Consider the following 16,217-nt stretch of genomic DNA (forward strand, 5'->3'; position numbering starts at 1 on the left):
TGCCTGTTCCCCACATACACACACTTCAAACACCAGTTGCAAGCCCAGGCTGTTTGTTACCTGTGCTTCTGGCTACAAAATGAGGTTCCAAGGACCCCTCCTTGGGTTTAATTTGCTAGTGTGGCTCACGGAACTCAGGAAAAAGTTTACTCACTAGATTACTGATTTATTGCAAAGGATAGCAGAGTACTAATCAACAGCCAGATGAAGAGATACATAGGATCAGGTCCCAAACAAAGGAGCCTCTGTCCTCCTGGATCTTGGAGCCCAGCAAATGGAAGCATTTTGGTTCCCCGAAGTGGAAGCGCTCTGAAAAGGAGGACCAATGAACTGCCTTCCTGAGTTTTATATAGAGGCTTCGTTACATAGTTATGATTGGCAATTGAACTCAATCTTCAGAGGTGGGGGGATGGGGACTGGGACTGAAAGTTCCCACACTTTAATCACATGGTTGATTCTCCTGGCAACCAGCTCTTACACTTGGTTGGGGACCAAAAGCCACATCATTAATATAACAGAAGACATTTATCATTCTCAACACTTAGGAAATTCCAAGGGTTTTGGGAGCTGTCAGGCAAGAACTATGGATAAACACCACATATAATATAAATTACAATATTACATCTAGAGTGACTTAAAGCTTCTGAATAGCCCAATAACAAAAATAATTTGAATTACTAATTAGAACTTTTCCTACAAAGAAAAAGCAAGGCTCGTGTGGCTTCCTTGGTGAATTCTATCAAATATTTAAAGAGGAAATAATACTAATCCTTCGTAAATTCTTCATAAAAAAAATAAGAGGGAGTACCTTCAAGGACATTCTGTGAGTCCAGTATTGCCTTTACACCAAAACTAGACAAAGTCATTACAAATAAATAAACATAAAGACCATGGTGTCAACTTAAACATTCAAACCTGTAGAGAATTTTTGTGAGTTTATTTGAGCCAAACTGATGACAATTGCTAGGAAGCGCAACCTCAAGGGATTGAGAAAATGCTCTGGAAAATGGCAGTTTTATACTCTATTTTATACATTACAATCAAAAGAAGAGGTGTAAGTGGGTCATATGAATCTATCACCAGTGGTGATAGATTAGGGAGGCTGGAAGAAGTAAACAGGTGTGGGGGCGGGGGGCACCTCCTGGATTGGATAAAAAGTAAAATGATAGATACATCTTTTACAGGAGTGGGTCCAAGATAGTAACAGTCAACAAATAACTTGATAACAATGAAGGGATTTGTGGTCTCTCCCTGGTGTGGGCCCTGTGTTTTGATGGGTCCAGAAAGTGGAAATTTGACTTTCCAAAGGTATGTTATCCTAGATGCAAAAAGACAACAGACTGGCTCAGTTATGGTAAAGAGTGCCCTTTGTTAGGGAAAAATACCTGCCTAAGACAGGACTACTGCCAAGAACTGCTTTTAGCTAGAAAGTTTTAATTTTAGATCTTCCTGTGGGGTTACTGTAGGCCTCTGAGTGTGTGAGGCTGCCAGGCAGGTCTACCCTGAGCTTGTCAGGTTTTGCGTGTAGCCCCTTCTACAATGGACTCCTATGAACACAGATACAAAAATTCTTAAAATATTAGGAACCTGAATCTAGCAATGTAATAAAAGGATTATATATCATGAATAATTAAATTTTTTCTCAGGAATGCAAGGTGGATTTAACATTTGGAAATTATTAATATACCGTATTACTAGAACAAAAGTCAGAAATTACATATCATCTTAATAGAGACGGAAAATAATTTGAGAAAATTCAACATTGACTCATGAAAAAAAATCCTCAACAAACTAGTTAAAACCTAGAGGTAAATAATACTTTATTAAGTCTGAATGCTTTTCCCCTAAGGTAAGGAAAAAGGTGGAACTGCCCGTTCTTGCCACTTATATTCAACTGTTGAAACTGAGCAATGGGCAGTAGGGGTTTCGCATCATTCTTCATAGCATTGTGGGTGTTTCCAATTTTTTCTAATAAAATTTAGAAAAAATAACATAGATTATTTAAAAAAAAAAACCTACAAAGTTCTGAAGTCTTGTTTTCTGTTTAGCCAAATTGTTTTAAGATCATGTTAGCAATGCTTATAGAGTATGAATGAATATATCTTTATAAGTTAATGTTGAATTCTTTGTATGTAGTTGAAATCCTAGAACATTATTTCTATTTGTAGTAAGTCATGTCTAGCCCTCAGAGTGATCAGAGACTTGAAGGAGCTACTTATAAGGGGGACTGCACTTCATGAAAGCCAAATTCTTTTGTTTGCAAATCCTTATCGAAATTTAATGTCCAGGCATAGTTCAGAGTTTCTAGAGGTTGGAAGCTATTTTCAGTATGACAGAAATTCAGGACCACAGATGAATTTGGTTGAGCCTTGGAGTCTCTTCTGATTAGCCATGATCAGAAGTATACCACAGAGTTGATCCAGGCTGGGAATCAGGGAAGGGGTTGTTTTTTCGTGGACGGTGGTGGTTGTCTTAGTGGTGGTTAAGTATATTCATGGGTGGATGCTGTTTGGTTGGTAGGGGTCATGGATTTGAGTGGGGGCTGGTTGGTTGCATGTGATGTGTGAAAGCCAAGTTGATTTCAAAGCAACAAAAAGGATGAAAACAGTTTCTGTTTTCCCTCTGAATGAGGAAGGCAAAAGGAGAATAGAAGAAGAAAGTGACATTTAAAAAATTCATCCCCTTCCCTCTGAAAGAGAGAGGTGCTCATTTGAGAATAACATACTTAGGTAGGTCTTTGTGACAGCACTTTTCCATCTTTCTCAGAAACACGTGTGCTTGTCTTTTCTTTTTCTCCCTTGGGGTTCATATCTGACCCTTCTAAAGTACTAGCATCATTATCACCGTTTTAACTCTCAAAAATCTATGTCAATTTCAGCGAACCTTTGTTGTTCTGTTGTTCTGGGGAATACAAAAGAAGGCCAATACATAGGTCACTGACCTTGCAGAAGTTAGTCTTATTGATTTTGCAATATTTTTGAGTTATGCTCATGTTTGCATATACAGACATACCCCAATTAGAGGACAAAGTGAACACAAGACAGTTAGAGAAGTTCACAGGCAGCCTCAAGGTGTCTATCTGAGCTGAAAGACTCTTGGACAATTTCACAAGTAAGGAAGAATGCGAGCTAGAACTGAAGGCTGGGTAGGATTTTGAAAGATACTTGCATGACTTCCATTAAGTTGAATAAATGAAAGCAAGAATTATATGTTAGGTTTTGTAGCTCATTGATTTTGTTCTTTTAAATGGAGTGCGTCTGCATCTGGACCTTCTTTATTTCAGTTAGATAAGCCACAGGTGTTGGTAAGGGCCGTTGTACCCTCTCTTCTGGTTTCATAACTGTAGGGCCATGCTAAAGAGGAGGAAAACCTCAAAGAATTCCTAGAAATTCTCTCCCTCTCTGATTTAATATTCAGATAAAATATCTCATTTTGATTCCCTGTCTCATTTTTTTTTTTATTCCTCAAGAAATTTAGATTGGGTATGTATAGGCCCCACTAAAAAAAAAAAAAAAGTTTTCACTTCAAAGCCATCTTCTTGTAACCCCATAATTAGTGTTCCGAGGCCTCCTTGCACAGCGCCCCTTTCCTGCAGCAGACACTCACCCTGGAACACATGAACCTTGCTTCTCTCCCACCAGCTCCTCCCTGGCCTTCCCTTTGCCTTGTGTTGAACTTACCTGGAACTATGTGAATTCTCTAAGCTCACATCATGCAATTTTGTCATATAATTATGGAAATCATTAGTCATTACTCTTTGTTCTGCAGCTCTGTGGCAGAGGTTACTATTAAATTAGTTTCCATGTTCCAGTGAACAGAATGGGAAGTAAAGTGAGATTAATTCCTTACCCTTCTGGTTGTTCACTATAACTTTTACAAGAAGCAGTTATTCTCTGACCCTTTGGTTTATGACCTCTGCATGATGCTGAGGAACGAAAAATTTCTAATTACTCCTGTTTCCCTCCCTTAGACCATTTTCTCTTTTCTGTACTTTTCAGAGCTTAGTGTGAGAGGAAGAAAGCCACATCCTACAAATATACTGAGAAACAGAGTTGCATATTGTTAACTGAAGCTAAGTGATTTCTGTCGAAGCCCACAGACAGGGAGGCGTGAACCACAGCCTTTCTTGTGCTAAGTGTGTTGCAGGTGAATTATTTCCTGGGACTGCTGACTCTTTTCTGTCCACGTGCAGTTACACTTTAGAGCAAAGGCTGTTATTTAAGCCCCTTCTTCAGCTTTGGGCCAAACACTGTAAATACACAATGAATTAGTCTGCTCCAGATAAAGGACACCTAGATATAGTCAGTGGCCAGGAAAAGCCCTTTACCAACAGATTGTACTTAACTCTGAGATTGTCATTTCAAGAATAAAGATTAAATGTCCATTCTCTCTGTATCGTTGTAACCAGCCTAAACTGAGGGAGCCCCTAGCATGGTCAGCCATAGTGAACGTGATGTTGGAGGCCACTGAAGAGACTGTTATTTGAGGTGCTTTAAGATGTGTAGGAGCTTATTGGAGAATTAAGTATTTCCTCTAAAGGTGGTTGGCAAATGGTTAGCGAATGGAGATTAGCAAGGGAAGTAATGTTCCTTCATCTGTGTTCCTAAGTCATAGAGAAAGCATTTTTTAAGGAACTTAGCTTAATTTTTATGTAAGGTTACATATAATGCAAGGCACAGATTTTAAGTGTACCATTTGATGAGTTTTGATAAATGTGTATATCCCTAAAACCAGTTCTGCAGGCAAAGTACAGAACATATCCATCACCCAGAATGTTCCCTCATGCCTCCTTACATTGCCTCCATCTCCCATAGGCAATCAGTGTCCTGATTTCTATCACCATAGATTAATTTTGCCTGTTTTTGAGCTACATAAAAATGAAATCATACAGCATAAACATTTTTTTGTGTCTGGCTTCTTTGTCTCACCATAATATTCTTGAGATTCATCCATGGTGTTAACATATCAGTAGTTCATTTTTTTTTTTTTTTAAATCACAGAATAGTATTCTGTTTTATAAATGTAGAATGACAATTTCTCTCTTTTTCTGATAATGGACATGTGAGTCATTCCCAGTTTGGAAATATTATGAATAGTGCTGCAAGAATACATCAGCCCATCATTCCTTCTAAATTGTAGACTATATTGCTGTAAGTTGTTCATAATCTTTTCTTATTCTTTCAACATTTATAGAATTTTTAGTGACATACTATTTCAATTCCTTATACTACTAATTTATATTCTTTTCTTTATCACTTTTGCTAGGAGGTTAGACTTTTTATTCATCTTTTTAAACAACGAGTTTTGTCTTTGTTAATTTGTCTCAGATCAGAGAAGCAGAACCACTGGGAGGGCATGTGTGTGTGTGCTGTGTATTTACACACATGGATACATACACCTGTGTGTGTAGTAAGGGATTTATTACAGGGCTTTGACCTTACACAGTTGTGGGAACTAGTTTAATAATTTGTGTAAGGCTGTTATCTTTGTGTTTGATGCTGGAGCTTAAAATCCACAAATCAGGCAACCAAGAAGGGAAAATCACAGTGAAGAGTTAATATTAGAGTTAGTATTATACACTTCATGTTTCATTCCATTAATGCTTCGTCCTTTGTACTATTACTATTAAATATTTTGCATCTATAAATATTTTAAACCCTAGTATAACCTTCTGTGGTTTTTGCATTAGACAGTAAACTGATAATATAAAGAAGAGAAAAATGATCATCTTTTATATTTACCCTCATATTAACATTTTTGATGCTTTTCATTCCTTTCTATGGTTCTAAGTTTCCACCTGATGTTATAAGGAACTTTTTTTGTTGTTTATTTCTTGCCATACAGGTCTGCTAGTGGTGAATTCTCTCTTCAGTCATTTATCTGAAAATGGCTTTTTTTGGCAGGAATTTTTTAAGGACAGAGTACAGAACTTGGTAGAGAATTCTGGGTTGACCATAGTTTTCTTTCAACACTTAAAAGAGACTGTGTCTTTGTTTTCTAGGTTTCACCTTTCCTGACGAGAAGTCTGGTGATATTTCTTTGCACCCTTTTATGGAATGTATCTCATGTTTCTCTGGCAGCTTTCAACATTTTGTCTTTATCTTTGTCTTTGTATTTATCTTGCTACTGGTCCACTGAGCTCTTGAATCTGTAGTTAATATTCTACACCAGATTTGGAAAGTTTTTGGCCATTGCCTCTTCACGTACTTTTCTTTTCCTTTTTCTACCTCTAGGCACCACTTCATTTGTGGTTTAGTCCACATGATGTTGCCCCCTGGGTCACTGAGCCTCTGCTCATTTTTTTTCTCTCTGATCTTAATTTTTATTGCCTCTGTTTTTCAGATTGAATAATTTCCATTTTTTTTCAAGTTTGTTCTTTTTTCTGCCATCCCCAAACTGTTGTCAATTATATTGTATAGATTTTTCATTTTAGATGAAAAACTTTTTACTTGTTGAATTTCTTTTTTTCTTTTGTTAAATTATCCTTTCCTTTCTTTAATTATATTTATAGTAGCTGCATTAAATTCTTTGTCAACTTCAACATTTATATAATCTTGGGTTATGTTTTTGTTTACTGATTTTCTTGATTTTTTTCATATATTCCTGCTTTTTCACATGTCTAGTAATTCTTTATTGTGTATTGGACCTTATAATGCGATATTGTAAAGTGTCTGTATTCTGTTGTCTTCCTCTGAAGAGTGTTGATATTTGTTTTAGTCGGCAATTAAATTACTGACCTAACACCTTCCACTGTGAAGACTTGATTTTATGGTTTGTTGGGCATGTTTATTTCAGCCTTCTTTTCTTAGCAACTCTTCTTTTCTTAGCAAGTCTTAAGTCCTGCTTGGCCTGCAAGACCTTTCTGGGATATCAGTGGAAAGCTGAAAGGTTAACCAAACCCCTTTGACTTGTCAGGATTCAAACTCTGACTCCCCAACAGTGAACAGTCACTGAACCTCGGAATACCTTTGAGGTTTCCTTGGAGTCACCCCTACAAATCATCAATTATGGGGTCACTCAAGGATTTTAAGGCAGTTTATATGTGGATTTGGAGGTTCCTTTCTTTGGCTCCCACTTTTTGGAGATACCCTACCTCCATTTCTATCTGCCTTGATTGCCCAAACTTAATTCTAAAACTGTAGCAATTTGCTTATATTCAGCTTACTCCCACTGCCCAGAAGGGAGATTCCCAGCAGTGACCCAACTATGTAAATATGGATCTTTTCCAGGGCAGTTTCCCTTTTTTTAAAGATCAAATCTCTTCTAGTGTGGGCCCCTTTTCCTTACTCTTCTTTTCTTATTTTAAGTATGATTTGTTGGAAGATCATTCCTGTATAATCTTCTCTGCTATTGCCAGTATATAATTTCTCAGCTTCGATTTGTAAAGAATCCCATGTTAAATTAACTGTCCAGTTCTTGCACAAGAAGTGCAGTTGAGCGGTCTGCCCTGGTCAACAACATGAGTTACTTCTTACCAGAGCTCTGACTTTCTCCTGCCTTTGGTGTATGTGCCAGCTCTTGTTGCTTTTGATACTGTAGCCATTTCTGGGTTGGCAAGGAGAGTGAGTTTTTAATGACACTTCTCTCTATGCCCTGGACACCATGGCTGGAGAGGCGTGAATGGATGCAGGGTGTTCTGGGTGCTAACACAGTGAAATGGTATCTGGTGAAGACCTTTAGGTAGCAACCGCCAGGAACAGAGCCCTCCAGGAACTGGATCAAAACCACAGTCCAGTCTTGCACAGACCCTTCCTGAAACAAATAGGCAGGCATTTGAAAACCTTTGTGTTTCGTATTATAAAGAGCTTGCATTCACATATATATGAGTCTTTTCTATTTAGTAGATGAATAGCATCCCAGGCTAACACATAACATTTAAGAATATATGCACATTACTCTCTCAACTTCACAAGCTGCATGCCAGTGTCCAAATTTACATGGTCAGGCATGTTTCCTCTTCACAGGAAAGATAACCTGCTAAGGGTTAGGAGAGATAAAAAGAATTAAGTTATAATACAACCTAGGTTTTGAGAGACATTCCTAGCCAAGGATATTTCTAGTAGGCCTGGCATATATGTTTTATGCCCATGGGCTTATAAATTTGATGCAACTCTAGATAAATGAAATGAGACCTAAAAATTATAGGTATCTCTCAGCCTTTCTTCAAACATATGCAAGGACTTGATCTACTTTTGGGTGTTCTCACTATTCTATGCTTCCAGCTTTATTTTTTGTTCTTTCTCTACTTCTCTTTCAAGTACCAAAAACTTATTATCGAGGTGCCATCTTAATTCTAAATTAACTTACAATTTATTTTCCCATGCTAAAAAGGGAGAAGGGAGGCTAAATCAAGCAAACAAAACAAAATGAAAAACAGTTCATATGAGAGAGTGAAAACAAAAATTTATCTTGATCTCCATTAAAAGAATAATCAAAGCATTTCCTCTCTGCCTGAAGGTGTTTGGGTGGCCAGTCAGGATCCCTGTCTTTTACCAGCAGCTGCATAAAGGCTGTAACAAGTGATTCAGAAAAGGGTATGGTAATACCTATTTTTGGCAGTTTGTACAGTGAAAATAGCTTAGGGCCATAGCCTGCCTTCTACAGTTCTTAATTCTGTATTTCTTTATTTTCTTCTTCAGTTTCAGGAAAGAACTGCAAACACACACACACACATACACTCACGCACGCACACGCATGCGCGCGCACACACACACAGTATATATTTCTCTAGTTTCCTTAACAAAATTCAAACCCCAAGCACCTCTGACAGTTTAATAAGAACAGTCATAAATGAGCGAGCTGTGCTTAACTCAACTGTGTCCTACAAGAAAAATTGAACCACTTACTGTTCAAGGTGAGGAGAAAGATGAGTGTGCCCCGTGTTCCAGGGCATGTCGTTGTTGCAGTGAGAGAGCTGCTCGATGCGTCTTTCCCTCTCCTAGGAGACCAACTGCATGTGAGGAGAAGTCAGGAAGGATTGTGCCCTGCCCGCTTGCTGGAGAAGAACAGGTGTCAAAATTGCCTTAGGCCCCTAACTTGAGAATATGATATAGTTTTGCAGGTGTAATCATGAATTACACCTGCCACCTACTTCTCAGTATATTTTCTTAAATCTAAATTGACAACTGAGGATGCATCAGAATCTGTCAGTACTGTATATTATTTTTTTTAAATATATACAGAAATATATATGTATACATATTTTCTAAGAATACAGCAGTGGTGAACCTTTTTTGTTGGTGGTGGTGGTGTATAAAATTAGCATTCTCCCAGTTTAGTGGCTGGTATGCCTATTAATCATAACTGGATACCCTGTTAGTTTTAGGTGTACACCATAATAATGATGTACATTATGAAATGCACAGAAAGTCTAGTTACCATCTATCACCATAGAAAGTTGCTACATTACTGACTGTATTCCCTGTGCTGTATATTGCGTCCTCATGACTTATTTATTTTATAACTGGAAGTTTCTACCTCTTAATTCCCTTCACCTATTTTATTCACACACTATTTGCAGATGCTCATTTAGTGCAGCAGTATTTGATGAATGAATTAGTGACAGTATTTTTTCTTTTTTAATAACGGCTTTATTGAGATAATTTGCATATAATACAGTTCATTCATCCAGAGTATACAGTTCAGTAGCTTTATGTGTGTTCACAGAGTTGTGCAACCATTATCACAATCAATTTTAGGACATCTTCATCAGCCTCAAAAAGAAATTCAATACTTCTTATCTGTGTCATTTATCTATTTAATTTTTTTTTTGCAGGATCATGCAAAATGATAAACAAGTAACAGAGGGTATGACAAAGGACAGCATAAATTTAAGGTTATTTGACTGATAATGTGATTTGAAATTTTATGACATTGATTGTCCTTGGCAATGTATTTGTGGCAATCCTCACAACTTCATTCTTTTTATGTATCAGTTCCGTTCTCAAAAAGTTGTGCATAATTGTGAAACTGTATATGTTGAATATGACTTTCTTGTTGACTTCCTTTATGTCCATGGTGTCCATGTGGGCAGCACTGCAGCTATAGGTTTCTCACACGAGCGTGAGGCCCTCGGAGGTGCTTAGGGAGGAGTGAGAACTTGCCGTTTTAGTCTTCAGTGTCGACCTGTTAGGTAACCAGTGTGGCACGCAAAGGCGATGGGACGGCAGTGGTGTGCCTTTGATACCTAGAAACAATGTAGTGGAAATAATCTTGACTCAGAAGACAGAGGCCTGGTTTTCAAATGTAGAATGCTTTATACACAGGAGGCGCTTGATGAAATTTGCTTGTCCGTGAATGAGCAAGACATTTCATCTCTCTAAGCCTTGATTTTATGAATCAGGAAAAGTGAATGGTCCCCTGCAGCTCCAAAATTTTTTCGTACACTGGTTGCATTCCCAGGTACTTAGGTCAAAAATAAGACAAAAACAATGAAATATAAACAACTCTTTTCATGTTGCCTGCTGTGCGTCCTTGGGGGGTCTGTGAGTGGGTCTCGCCCACCGCAGGATGTAGTTCCCAGCTCTTTTGATGGGACCTGGCACTGGAATATGTGTACTTGACTCAGTTAAAGAAATTAAATCACTTTTTCATAATGCCAAAGTAAAGTGGCCCTAAGTGAATATTGGCCAAAGCTGAGAATGACTGGTGAGGTCATTTTTAATGGGAGATTATATTTCACCGTGGCTGATTTCTGTCCGATTTATTGCTGTTAACTCCTGGTAGTAAGGCTAGTGACGGAGGTTCTGGCAGGAGCTTGGCCTCCGGGCTGAGCGCAGTGGCTGAGTCAGTTCCTGGCTGGCGCGGACAGCCAGGCACCATGGCCTGCTCCTGTGGGCGCTCTAAGGGACCATCTGATAACTGAGGCCGCGTGTTCCTCTCAGATGTTGCAAGAGAAATACTGCCTTGTCCAACACACAGAACAGACTCACTGGGGACCCTTTATCTTTTGAGAGGAGATATGCGGAGGGTACCTTTGGGCTGAATTGAGCCCTCATTCATGAAGATGGTTATCTTAGTTGTTGGCAAAGGAACTGGATGAGGAAACTGAAGTCAATTTCCTAAAACTATCTGGGGTGGACAGATGGTCTTTTTCTTTTTTGAGATTTCTGAGGGCCTTATAACCCTGCCCCCTACCCCTCCCGCGGCCCCCTCCCCCACAGTTTAAAAGAACAGCGGTGAAAGAAGCAGAGACACCCTTAACCTATCAGATACCTGGCCAGTTCTAAATAAAAAATTAATGGAACCACATTCTATAAGTTCTTAAAAAGAAGTGCCATTTCAAACACTTGTTGTCTTTGCTATAATTAATGTACAGAAAAATGAGTTGTGACAAAGGAGGCTGTCTTGGTAGAGTGAACTTTCACTTTGAAGTAGCTGTCTTCCGTGTGGGGCTCGCTTACAAACACCTGCTTCTTCTCCCTCTGATAGAATGGAGATTACAGGTGACATCTGACTCCTGGCCTGGTTTTGTTTGAACCTCTTTCTTTAGCATATTTCTGATCTCTTTAGTTCAGCAGTGAGGTGTGGTTATCATTAACTTTAAATAGGTTTGTAGGAGGTGAGTATTTTATGATGTTGCATATTAATGGTTGGTGATATGTCAAAAAACATAAAAGCTAAAAGATAAAGCATCCTGGTATGGTACCCAGTGGATCTTGCATTTGCGAATGCATACAGGGGTGTCCAACATGCCGCCCACAGGTCACCTGCGGCCCAGGATGGCGATGAATGCAGCCCAACACAAAATTGTAAATTTACTAAAAGCATTATGAGATTTTTGTGTGTGTGTGTGTGATTACCTGTCACAATGTATTTAATGTATGGCCCAGGGCAACTCTTCTTCCAATGTAGCCCAGAGACACCAGAAGGTTAGATACATATTAATCATTAAGATCATATCTTACAAAAACCGTAAGCCTCTACTTTTAGATACCAACAGCGTGTGAATGCCAGTAATCCACGGGAGATAATCCATCAGAAATGACTCTTGTTTCACTGCCCCCCACCCCTTCCTATATGTTGAACCCAAGTTCCTTCAGTTGTGTTTACTGTGTGGTCCAGAACTTTGAATTCCTGGTTCAGTGACTCTGAATGAGTATTTCCCACTCCTTTCCTCTGTGACATTTTCTCCCCTCTTCATATCTGTAGAACTTAGGCTCTTCATTCTTTTGTTACATTTGTTCATTCATTTGTTTAAAAATTATACTACGGAGTTGCCGGCGGGCCAGGTGCTGTGTCGGGCACTGGACCATGGCACTGAGGGCGCTGTCCCACAAGCACTGCACTCAGCGAGGGGCTCTGCGGGCAGGTGCCTCATTCTGTTGTATGCGGTCCTGCCTCCCCCACATCCCTCATCATGGTGAGCTCCTTGTGGGTACAGAGCACGTCTTTCAAGGACACAGCTTTGACATTTCAGCACATGGCAAACAGCAGGCTTTTGAGAGATGTCCCAAGTGACTGCAGGCTGAGTTTGGAAGTAGGCACCAAGGATTTTAACGTTTCTCTTTTTCAAACTATAAGATAGTCAATTGTCTTCCTTCCTCAGGAGGATGTGGTTAGTGTACAATGTGGTTATGTCAGTGACAGCACTTTAGAAAGGCAGCTAATATATCTAGGGAGGTAGTTATCATTCACCTTTGTTTCCTGTATCACCCTCTTTCTGTTCTCACTGTCCCTCTGAGCCATTGTCACTTCCGCCCTCCTTGCCCTCCTGTCTCCTCACTTTCCTTCCTTCCTCAGGAAAGCACAAGTAAAAAAAATCTGTGTGCGGTTCCCCCTCTCTGTCTCTGTGACTTCCAAATACATGATTTAATCTACGTTTGTGTGTTAGGACTGCCAGGGATAGCCTGGCTCCACACGTGACAGGAATAGCGCACTCTGGACGTGTTTATGACACCTTTGGCTGCTTCTGCTCCTCCTGTCCACTTCCTTCCAGAAACAAGCATTTTTGGTAACAGGGGAAGTGTCCTCTTAGATTAAACCCAGTATTTGAGTCCCTTCTACATTGTGTGAGTCCTGGGGACTGATGAAACCACAGAATTTTCTCACCTGGGTTGCCTGCCTTTTATGTAATGCCTGATTGACAATACCAGAGAATCAATACAGAAGTGAGGTCTTCGGTGAAAGACGCAACATGGGCTGGTGTGTGAGAGGAAGGGATGGAACTGGATCCTAAGTAGTAGTGAGAGCTGAGCTTCATTGCTTACATGAACACCTTTTTCCCCTTTGCCCTTTTCACCATTAAAATAAGTGGGGTGCTGGAGAGCATTGGGTGAATAGCAGGGAGAAGATCCTACTAATGAATGTTGGCAGAATCCTGTCTCCTTTCGAAGGCACCTTGTGTACAATAAGCTAAATCTCCCCTGAAAAACAGTAATATTAACCTGCGTTTTTGGTTTTCGACTAGACTTAAATTGGAGGCTCTTCCACAGGTAGGAAAGTGTCCTGTGGACATAAACCAGTAAAAACATCATGTTGAGTCTCTCTCATTGTGATGAAAACAAAATAGGGAACTGTGCTCTGAGAGCAGCTGAAACTCCCGGAGCTGTGAGGTGATGGGGGTTTTGTCACGTCACTGGTGCCGGGATTCGGAGCAGCCCCGCCCCACGCTGGGAAGGCAGCTGGAACAGCCTGATTCTCCCTTTCACCCGTCTCTCCTACCCCAGAGCCTCAAGCCACTGAACCGAGCTTTTGGAAGTGATTGTGTATTCATCCCCATCACTGTGTAACTAAATAGAAAATTCATCATTAAGAAAATGGAATTGCAGAAGAGACCCTGTTGGATTAGTTGACAAACTGCCAGTTGGAGGAGCAGGAAAAAGCCTAGCCTGCTGTGGGTCTCAGCTCAGTCTAATTCTCACTTAGCAGAGAGGCAGACCCAGAGTGCCCGTGGAACACGGGTGTGTTATTCAGTCACACAGTGCTTGCCGAATACCTGGTGATGGAGCAGAAAGACATCACCTCCCCATAGAGTCCTCAAGACTAAGGAGGAAAGATGGACAAATGGGGAAAAAAATAGTGCTATTGTTCACAGCCAGGGCAACACTAAATGCTGATTAGGCGTGGGGAGGAAAGACTATGATTGCTTCTTCTAGGGTGGGGTTGTAAGCAGCGTCTTATAGGAGGGGCTTTAACTGGGTGGAGAAAGAGTGGAAGGCAGGAGGGGGTGCGAGGAAGGGCACTCCTGGCAGAGGGTACCTGCAGCTGCCTTTTAAAAAGTCATTCCAACACGTGCTAGCAGAAATGAGGCTCCTCATTTTGGAACTCTCTTAGCATAGGAGACAGAGGGTCTGTGCCTGTTTTTGTAAACAAAATTATATTGGAACACAGCCATGCCCATTCTTCCCCCTGTTGTCTGTGGCTACATTCTGGTACAGACCGGAGTGGGTGGTTGTGACAGAGACCAAGTGGCCTGCAGAGCCTCAAATATTTACCATCTGGTCCTTGACGGTCAATGTTTGCCGACCCTTGGCATAACATTTTTACTCATTAAAACTCCTGGTGAAGAGAACCCACCCTGTCAGCAGCCAGGCTTTGCTTGCAGACCTTCATGGACCTGTTAGTTTATTTAGTCCTCTGGTACTGTCTCTTTTCCCGACACATTACACCTTCAACTCAGTAGCTTCCAGTTTTGATGACTTCTGGCTCTGAACATCTGGAACTGGAATACTATGTGAAGAAAGGAAGGCATTTCACCCTGAGCATCCCCCTAAATGTTCGATTACTCCAACTCCCAGCTGTTTTTGATTCAATCTAATTTCTTAGAACCTCTGCTGTTTCTTATTTGCTTGGTAAATGTTGCCAAGCAAAATTGAATTAAAAATAGTGATAGGAGTTGTAGTCATTGAAAAGCATCTCTATTCGTCGGTGAGGCAGTCCATTTGATAAGTCAGTTCTGGAGCTGGTCATTCCCTTACAAGGAAGTGAGAGAGAGAATGTGTTTACAGAAGTGGCTATTCATTTGAAATACTGCTCTCTTGGCTATAGTGACTGAAAGTTGTGTTGAATTACATCACAAATGCCAACTTTAAGCATCTGCTCTATTCGGCGTTATCAGTTGTTAGGAGTGCCAGACTTTTTATAAATGTTAACCTATTAAATAAGAGTGGATGAAATAGATGTGAGGTTATTCCCATTCTATAGATGGGGAAATAGAGGCTTTGATGAGATAAGTACATTCCGTGTTAACTGTTAAACAGCACTGCCTGCAATCTGTAATAAGGAAGATATTAATTTTTTGCTGTAGTTATCCCTAGCAAGTAGAAAACACTGAATCAAGAGGTCAAAAAATGTCTCTGTTTCAGACTATCAAAAGAACTGGTTTTCAAGGGAAAGATACAACTAACACCACTCTCCCCTCCCCCGCCTTAACACTAACCTCTCTTTTAGCCCCAGCAGCCACCGACATCACTTAATGCCACTGTCAAATGATATTGTGGCTTGGAATCTAATTTCTCATTAGTACTTCGTGTAGATAGAAAACTGTCAGCAGTAAGTAATTGTGACACTTTCCAAGCAGGTCTGGAAAATACAGTAGGTCCAAAAAGAGAAGCATGAAGTTTTAGGTTGTCCTAACGTACAGCTAAAATGATCATTCCTAAACAAAAGTCTGATCGTAACCATTCCCTCCTTAAAACCTGTCAGAGCTCTGCCATGCCCATAGCATAAGGACCAGGGTCTTTCTCTTGGTGCTTGAGGTATTTCTGATTTGGGCCCCACCTGCTTTTCCTGTTTGACCTCTCAGCACCTCACAGTGTCATTGCTGTCAGAGCAGATCCCTGCATGTGGAACCACCTTAGTTCCTGAACAGCACCTCTACCTGGCTCACTCCTACCTCACCTTCACATCTCAGCTAAGCTGTAGCTGGACTCAAGAGGGAGGCCTTCTTTGACGCTGAGGGAATGGGACGGGCATCCTTCCCTTGCCCCTCCTGAACATGATGTCAGTCATGCTGCTGTTCAGTTGTTTTAATTATTCATCTCCTGTTCACCACTAAACCATAAGCTTCTGAAAGGCATTCTTTTTAGTTTGACTCTGTAGTTACAAGGAATAGGTGCCCACGTGAGCTAGCTAGTTGAAAGGGAGCTTACGGTGAGGGAATCCTTGAAGCAGTAAGGAGATCTGCAAGGAAATTTAAGAACTAGGTCCCTAAGAGGCCCTGCCTCATAGATGCACCCAGTGGCTCCCTGCTCCTCTGCACACTAACTCTGTTCGCC

General features: G+C 40.4%; 1 protein-coding gene across 2 annotated transcripts in view; it reads left to right on the forward strand.

Moving 5' to 3' along the window:
• Window positions 1-16,217, forward strand: part of MGAT5 (alpha-1,6-mannosylglycoprotein 6-beta-N-acetylglucosaminyltransferase) — a 335,177-nt gene that overhangs the window by 172,919 nt on the left and 146,041 nt on the right. The window lies entirely within an intron of this gene.

This window comes from Pteronotus mesoamericanus, unplaced genomic scaffold (assembly GCF_021234165.1).
Source record: "Pteronotus mesoamericanus isolate MK-2021 breed Mesoamerican mustached bat unplaced genomic scaffold, CSHL_Meso_final contig_1173, whole genome shotgun sequence".
Classification (NCBI taxonomy): domain Eukaryota; kingdom Metazoa; phylum Chordata; class Mammalia; order Chiroptera; family Mormoopidae; genus Pteronotus; species Pteronotus mesoamericanus.